This window comes from Nanorana parkeri, unplaced genomic scaffold, assembly GCF_000935625.1.
Source record: "Nanorana parkeri isolate BGI_ZX_2015 unplaced genomic scaffold, ASM93562v1 scaffold187, whole genome shotgun sequence".
Classification (NCBI taxonomy): domain Eukaryota; kingdom Metazoa; phylum Chordata; class Amphibia; order Anura; family Dicroglossidae; genus Nanorana; species Nanorana parkeri.
Window position 1 is genome coordinate 374,467 of NW_017306455.1, and position 7,598 is coordinate 382,064.

A 7,598-nucleotide genomic window follows, 5' to 3' on the forward strand; every position below is an offset into this window, starting at 1 on the left:
CCTCTAGGGTGGGTGCAGAGGCATAGAGCATATTTATTTGAGCCCAAGGCGTAAACATGCATTAACATGAAGTTATGGCCTTGTGGAGAGGACAAGCGTCTGGTGTTCAGCCATTCCAAACCCCAAATCTAGCCCTTTTTAATATACAGTTTTAGCCTAGGAGGTTAAAGAAAATGTCCTATACGCAAGAACATAAACAAAAAGGTATAGATGTTGGGAGAATGAATTAATTGATAGGGTGCAACAAAAGGTAATGAAGGAAGATTTGTTGAATTAATATTTGGAGGTATGAATGTAAAAATGCAGGTCTTATATGTGTATGGAAAGGAAGGATATCCAAAAGAAATTAAAAGTTACCAATGCTAATCTATTTGTGTAAGGGGATTTAATGTACCAGAAAAAACGGTCCCATAATGTAGACACAAAATGTGTTTCTTATATCATTTCAAAATAATTTTGTAAGAAAGGGGTTAATCCAGTCATTAAAGATATAGTTATGACATGGTTTCACAGCACAAACCCAGATAAGAAAGCAAAGGGGGTCTGATGGGATCCACAAAAAGACTTAAAGATTATTATCTATGTATTTAAATTTTTATTCACTTGCAAACATTTATGCACCAAATAAGGGTCAAAGTAAGTTTTATACATAGGTATTAAAATAGATTTCTGCATTTTGGGGTAGGCACAAGCTTGGTTATGGGGGGATATGAATTTAATATTTGATCAGTTGACACCACAGGAAAACTACACATATAGGTGAGGCATGAAAAAAAACTTAAAAAATGGACAACATGAGACTAGTAGATGGGTGACGAGTATTGAACCCCAAAAAAAGATTTCACATACTATTCCACGGTACATGCATCCAGAAATGATCTATTCGGCTATAGGATTTACCAGAAATTACTAGATTATACCCCAGAGGTTGAAATCGGATCGATACTGTGATCAGATCATTCACCTATAGGAACATGGAATGTTGAGATTATTTTTTAACAAATTATTGATTTAGTCGGTCAAGAAGAAGTAAATCTCAAAATTAAAAATTAACAACTTTAGAAAAGACCACCATAAAGATACCACATCAAATCCTATCCAATGGGAGGCATTAAAATGCGTAGTAAGAGGAATTTTGGTTAAACACGGTTCCAGACTCAAGGGCACGAAAACTGAAGAGATTGTTTAAGAAATTAAATGAATTGGAGGTCACAAATAAGGTGAATGCCACAACAAAAAAACTCTTTTTACCTCATTTAACTGAGTGAAGAGAAATTCGCAATATTCTGGACCAACAATGACTGATTGTTGTTGTTGTTGTTGTTGTTGTTAGAGCTAAAGGCATGAAAGGCGAAAAATGTGGTAAATTGCTGGCCAGGAAAATCCACCCCAAGGGCATCCAACAACAATATAGTATGAATTAAAAGATGGAAATGGGAACATGCAACATTCGCCATCCTCGATAATAGAAGCTTTTCAAAAATACTATGCGTCCTTATACTCATTACGAGGTAAATATGCAGATATGCCAATAGAAACCCTGGAAAGCAAAGTAAGGAAATATATAAAAAGGAGGCAAACTTACCTACCTTAGAACCCGAGGATGGCGAAAGGTTGAGTTCAACATTTTACAGAAAAAATAAAAAGGCGATCTCCATCAAAGGTCGATAAGGCACCTGGACCAGACAGGTTTACAGTCCGATTTTACAAACAGTTTGAGGAATCACTTTGTTACAGGCTTTTGTAAGGAATGGACACTGCACAGGGAATGGACTATGCACAGGGAATGGACTATATTCTCTGACTAACAATGGAGGCACATATCTGTGCTCCTAAATCCAGGGAAACATCCATCAGAGTGTGGCCATTCTCACCCAATCTCCCTTATAATATAGATGGATAATTTGGGGCAATACTTTTGCATATATTTTCACATCTGGATCAAATAGGTTTTGTAAAAGGGACAGGAGGCTAGACATAGCACTACCAGGGTTATCAATCTGATTGACAGAGTAAAAGTGGTATATTTCTCCTTTGTGCTAGGTCTAATGCTTTTTCAGCATCAATTGACAGAAGGCAAACTGGATATTCCTTAGCTCCCCCACCCCCGCTTGCAAGAGAGACTATTTATATCTAAGGTGATGGCATTATAATATATACATCCAAATGCAAAAGGTCAGGTTAATGGGGATCTGTCCGCCTCCTTTCCAATATTTAATGGTACCAGTCAGTGATGCCCTTTAATCACCCCTACTATATGTAATAGTGATGGAACAACTACGGCAACTATTAGCAAGAATCCCTCAATCCAAGGTATGCCCACTACAACACAACATAAAATAGCATTGTATGCAGACGACTTACTCCTTTTTATAACAATCCCCAATATTCTTAAAGAGCTGAAAGAATATGGTGACTTGAGTAACTTTCACATACATTTATCTAAATCGGAATTTTTAAATATATCACTGTCTGACAAAGTAAAATCTAGTATAAAGGAAAACTACCCATTTTGATGGCAGCCCAACATTCCTAAACACCTTTCCACATTGTATGCCATTAACTTTAGGGATTGGATAGCCTAACATGGATAGGCAGGGTAAATATCCTAAAAATGGACATCCTGCCAAAAATTCTATATAGACTTCAGACTATTCCTATCCTATTGCCAGATTATTTTTTCCGGAAAATTAAGTTGCCAATAATGAAGTTTGTGTGGGCAAATAAAACCCCTAGAATTAGTACAAAAGTTTTGATGAGATCAAAACAAAGAGGATTGGGAATCCCAGACTTTATTATTCTAGATATTAACCACTTGCTCCTTGCTGATCTCCCTCCGGGCTGTGAATACAGAAGTGATGTGTATTACATCACTTCCGCATTCACCCGTCAGTCATCTGGCTGCTATAGCCAGAGAAAAGAAGCTGATGAAGCAGATCTCTGCTTCATCAGCTTCTTTTGGGGTCCACAGGTGACATTAGGGGTCCTAGAGACCCCTAATGTCTCCAGAAAGAGGACCTGTCATTGTTAGTGTGTGGATTGTTATCCCCCTATATAATAACAAAAAGTGCAAAAAAAATTATATATATATATATACACAAACATTTTGGGGTTTGTTTTTCACTTTTTTTTATTATGTTACTTGTATATTTTTTTAACTCCTCTCTCCACTCCCCCGCTCGCAAAAAACGACAATTGCGCTACACGTTACATGTTGCAGTGAGAGCAATCATTTTAGGGCCATCAATCACTGATGACACTAAACTGATGAGCGGTATTATCGTTTTTTGAGGTTTCGCGCGCGCACGCAATTTTAAGGCTTGACATGTTTGGTGTGTTTTTACCCGACGTGACCCCGTCTTTTATATTTTACCAAAAAATTGGGCAATAATAAATGTTTTATCATTTAATATAAGGAAAACTGTGTTTTTTTTAAAATTTCGGTAATTTTTCCTTAATATAGTAAAAAATAAAAACCCCAGTGGTGAATAAATACCACCAAAAGAAAGCTCTATCTGTCCCCAAAAAAGGGTATAAAATTCATTTCAGTACAGCGCTGCATGACGGAATAAATGTCAGTCAAAGTACCGCAGCGCTGAATACTGAAAAATGGCCTGGGCAGGAAGGGGGGTTTAACACCGCGGATGTCAACTGGTTAAAATTGCTTTATGCTATAGTACAGACTGGATACATAGTGGCCAAGATAAGGGTGTAGTAAAACTGGAGGCAGATATCTCCCCTATATCTCTAAGGAATCTACCCTGGCTGCCAGTAGAGAGTAGGCCACTTATGTCAACCCTGCCATTTCTAGTGCAACCGGTATTACAAATCTGGGATAGGTGCGCTATTAAATATAATCCATCATCTAGAACGGGGCCTCTGACTCCCATATTAGATAACCCACAACTCCCACCAGGTATGCAAGAATTTTCTCTGCTAAATATGGAGCGTACTCCCTATATACAGATATGGCAAGTGTTAGAACCAGGTAGAAAGGAAGACCAGAGAGACTAATGGGAAGCTATGGATGGGAGGCATTACAGACTATATTAGACATCTTAGGACGTATAAAAACCCTAAATTAGGAAATTTATGCCATTTGAGAAATTATGTACATCAGGAACACCTATTACTCATGCTTTGTCAGTGGTATATGGCATGTTAAGGGAAGGAGGATGATAAGGGACACACTAAGTATATGAAAAGATGGGAACAAGGTATGAGAAGAGAAATATCTGACAAGGAATGGGGAAGAATATTTAATATGAGACATAGTTCTGTAAATATCTTCATTTCATCAGGAGAAAAATTATAAAATAATATCCAGATGGTACAGATGCCCAGAAGGAATTAAACATATAAACCCAGAAGTGTCAGATAGATGCTGGAGGTGTATTATAGAGGAGGGGACATACTTGCATATCTTGTGTGTGGAGTTGTCCCAGACTACAGCCATTTTGGGTAGTCAGTATTTTAATATATAACTATAGGAGGGACAAAATATGGAAAATAGTATAGCCATTAAGGGTTCTATCATTGATACCTGGCTCTTTGAAAAAGATAAAAAGCAATATCCTAATATTTATACTGGTTGCAGCTAGAGTTAATATATCGCGGGGATGGAAATCGAAGGCACCACCTACACTAGAGAACTGGTATAATACAATGGAAGAAATAAGATCTATGGAGGAACAAAGTGCAAAGGACTCAGATGAAAAGGAAAGTTATAAATAAAATATGGGAAAAATTGGAAATATACGGACAAATTCAGAAAGGTGTTAAAAGGATAAAATAGATAGCCATGTATTCATTACCCTCCTGTTCCAATGATACGAGTGGCAAAGATATGACCTATGGATAGGTATATAAAATATACCATTAATTCAGATTTTAGACCTATATGAGTGATATGATAATAAAGAAGGGATAATGCTCTCTGGACGATTGGGAGAAGGACGCCATGGGGGAAGGGAGGGTAGGATAAGGTATATATAATAAGGGAAGTTTAAAGGGTAAGGTAGATGGGGATAGGCACAAATAAAGTTAGTTAATGGAAGGTTATTTCGGGATTATTATTTAGGTTATTAGTAAAATAGGAGCATGAATATACAGGTGAAACTCGAATAATTAGAATATCGTGCAAAAGTAATTGCAGTAAGTTCTGCAAAAGGGGCCCAAACCAAGTACTGAGTACATATGCATGCTTGTACTTTTCAGAGGTCCGATATTGTTCTATGTACAATCCTTGTTTTATTGATTGCATGTAATAATCTACTTTTTTGAGGTTGTGGATTTGGGGTTCTTGGGGTTTTCATGAGCTGTAAGCCATAATCATCACAATTATGACAAATCACAGCTTGAATTATCTTGCTTTGCATGTAATGAGTCTATCTCATATATTAGTTTCACCTTTTAAGTTGCATTAGTGAAATAAATGAACTTTTGCACGATATTCTAATTATTCGAGTTTCACCTGTATAGATATATAGGGAGGGAGGAGGCTAGACTAGAAGAAGATTAAAGAAAGTAGCACAATAAATGGAGTAATGTCAACAAGACATCTTAATCCCTTTGTGACTGACGTACACAGTGTACGTCGCCAGCATCGGGGCTGTTTAAACAGACTACCGGCGACTTTTGCCACCGGGACTCTGTTTAAACTTGTAGAGCCGACTGTCGGCTTTACAACAGACAGCGGTGTCCGCAGGGAGGAGGTCGACGAGGAGGGCCAGTATTTTGGGGTCTCTCGAAATTGATGACCCGTGGGGGCTTTTAAAGCGTCTGGACTTTTTGGGGTACTGCAGTTTTTCGCAGTTTCACGGATGCACGCAATTTGTAAACTGGGCATGTTGGGTATCGTTTTACTCGTTGTGACCTCATCTTTTATATTTCATTTAAAAAATGGGTATTTTGTTGCGTTTTGGGGCATTTAATTAAATGTATCACTAAATTTTGGGGTTTAATAAGGAGTTGCGCTAATATTGCGCAACAAAAATTTGCAACTACCACCATTATATTGTATAGGGTCTTGGCATTCAGAAAATATATAATGTGTGGGGGTTTAAGTCATTTTCAGGCCTAAAATGTGGAATATAACATGGGTGAAAAAAAGGCCTCAGTCATGAAGGGGTTAATTGAACATAGAAGAGTGTACACATAAGAAGAGCAGAGTAAACAACAAGGAGGTGGATGGGGAGACACAGACACAGAATATAGATCATAGAGAAGGAATGAACACAAGGAGGGGATAAATGCTGGCATTCTCCCAATCCTCTAGAGGAAGATATGGATGGGAGAAGAATGAAGAGGTGACAGAAATTGTATACAAAGGATAGATGAATGAGTTTTTACAAAAACAGCAAAAATATTATGTAAATTGCACCGATTTAAATACAATTACTATTAAACTAAAAAATAAAATAAAAGCAGTTGTGGTCAGAGTGAACAAGTGCAGTATTGTAATTCAATTGCACTTTCTACAGTCACTGGCGTTTCGCTTTAGTCTTCTTCACTTAAGCAGCATGATCGTCCTCATAGCCCGCTAACCACTCATGTTTTCCAGGTTTTTATTAAAGTTGCTTTTTTTGAGCTCGCATACAGAGACAAAAAAGGTAGACACAAGAGGTTCAACTGCAGTTGCTGAAGCCAAAAGGTAAGACAAGTTGTCTTTCTACATGGAAGTCATGCAGAAACACAAACTCTGGGACATTCCATTTCCCTGGATAAACCATATCATCCCCAATCACATGCCCCCTCCATACTCGGCGGTGCCAACACTACAGCAATCTATACTCTACTCTTATGAAACACTCATAAATCACATCTGTGCTGAGCTGGTGCGGCTTCACTGCTCCCATACAAAAAGGGGGTCATATGGCTCACCTTTGATCTCAAGGTGCAAACATTTCAGCATGGAATCAACCAGATCCACCATATAGCATCTCTTCATCAGGGAGACTTTGATGTTCACAGAGGCAATAAAGATGCGTACCTACCTACATGTCCCCATTTTTGTACTTACTGAATATAGTTTCGATGTATAGTGTTACTCATTTTTACATTTTCATTTTAATGGCCAATTACTCAAGGGAGCACCTTCCCACTGACCCTGAAAAGGCATTTCTCCACTGGACACTAAAATATTCACTGTCTGCCTATTATTAAAGGACCCCCTTACATTGGTGGTTTGCAAAATGCTTATTTACACTTGTAGTCAGTGGGAAATGGCCCCTTACACTGGTGATCAGTAGTAGAAGGATTCCCATAGCACTGGTGATCAGTGGCAGGAATGCTGCTTTCATTGCTGGTCACTGGGAAGAATTCCCCCCTGACAGATCTCTAAATAGATATCTCTAGAGGTTGCTAGTGGATAAATACCACTGAGTTCCACATAACCCCGCTTAAGAAACACTGTTATCTGTAATAATTAGTAACATACAGCAAAGACTTTGCTTTGGTTTCTAAATCTTTAAGAAGCACAGACTACCCTTGCTGTATAAAACAATCTTGAAGAATGTTTTCTGCATTATCGTAGCTGATTTTTTTTAATGCTCTTTAAAGTAGGTCAAAATATAATATATATATATATATATATATCT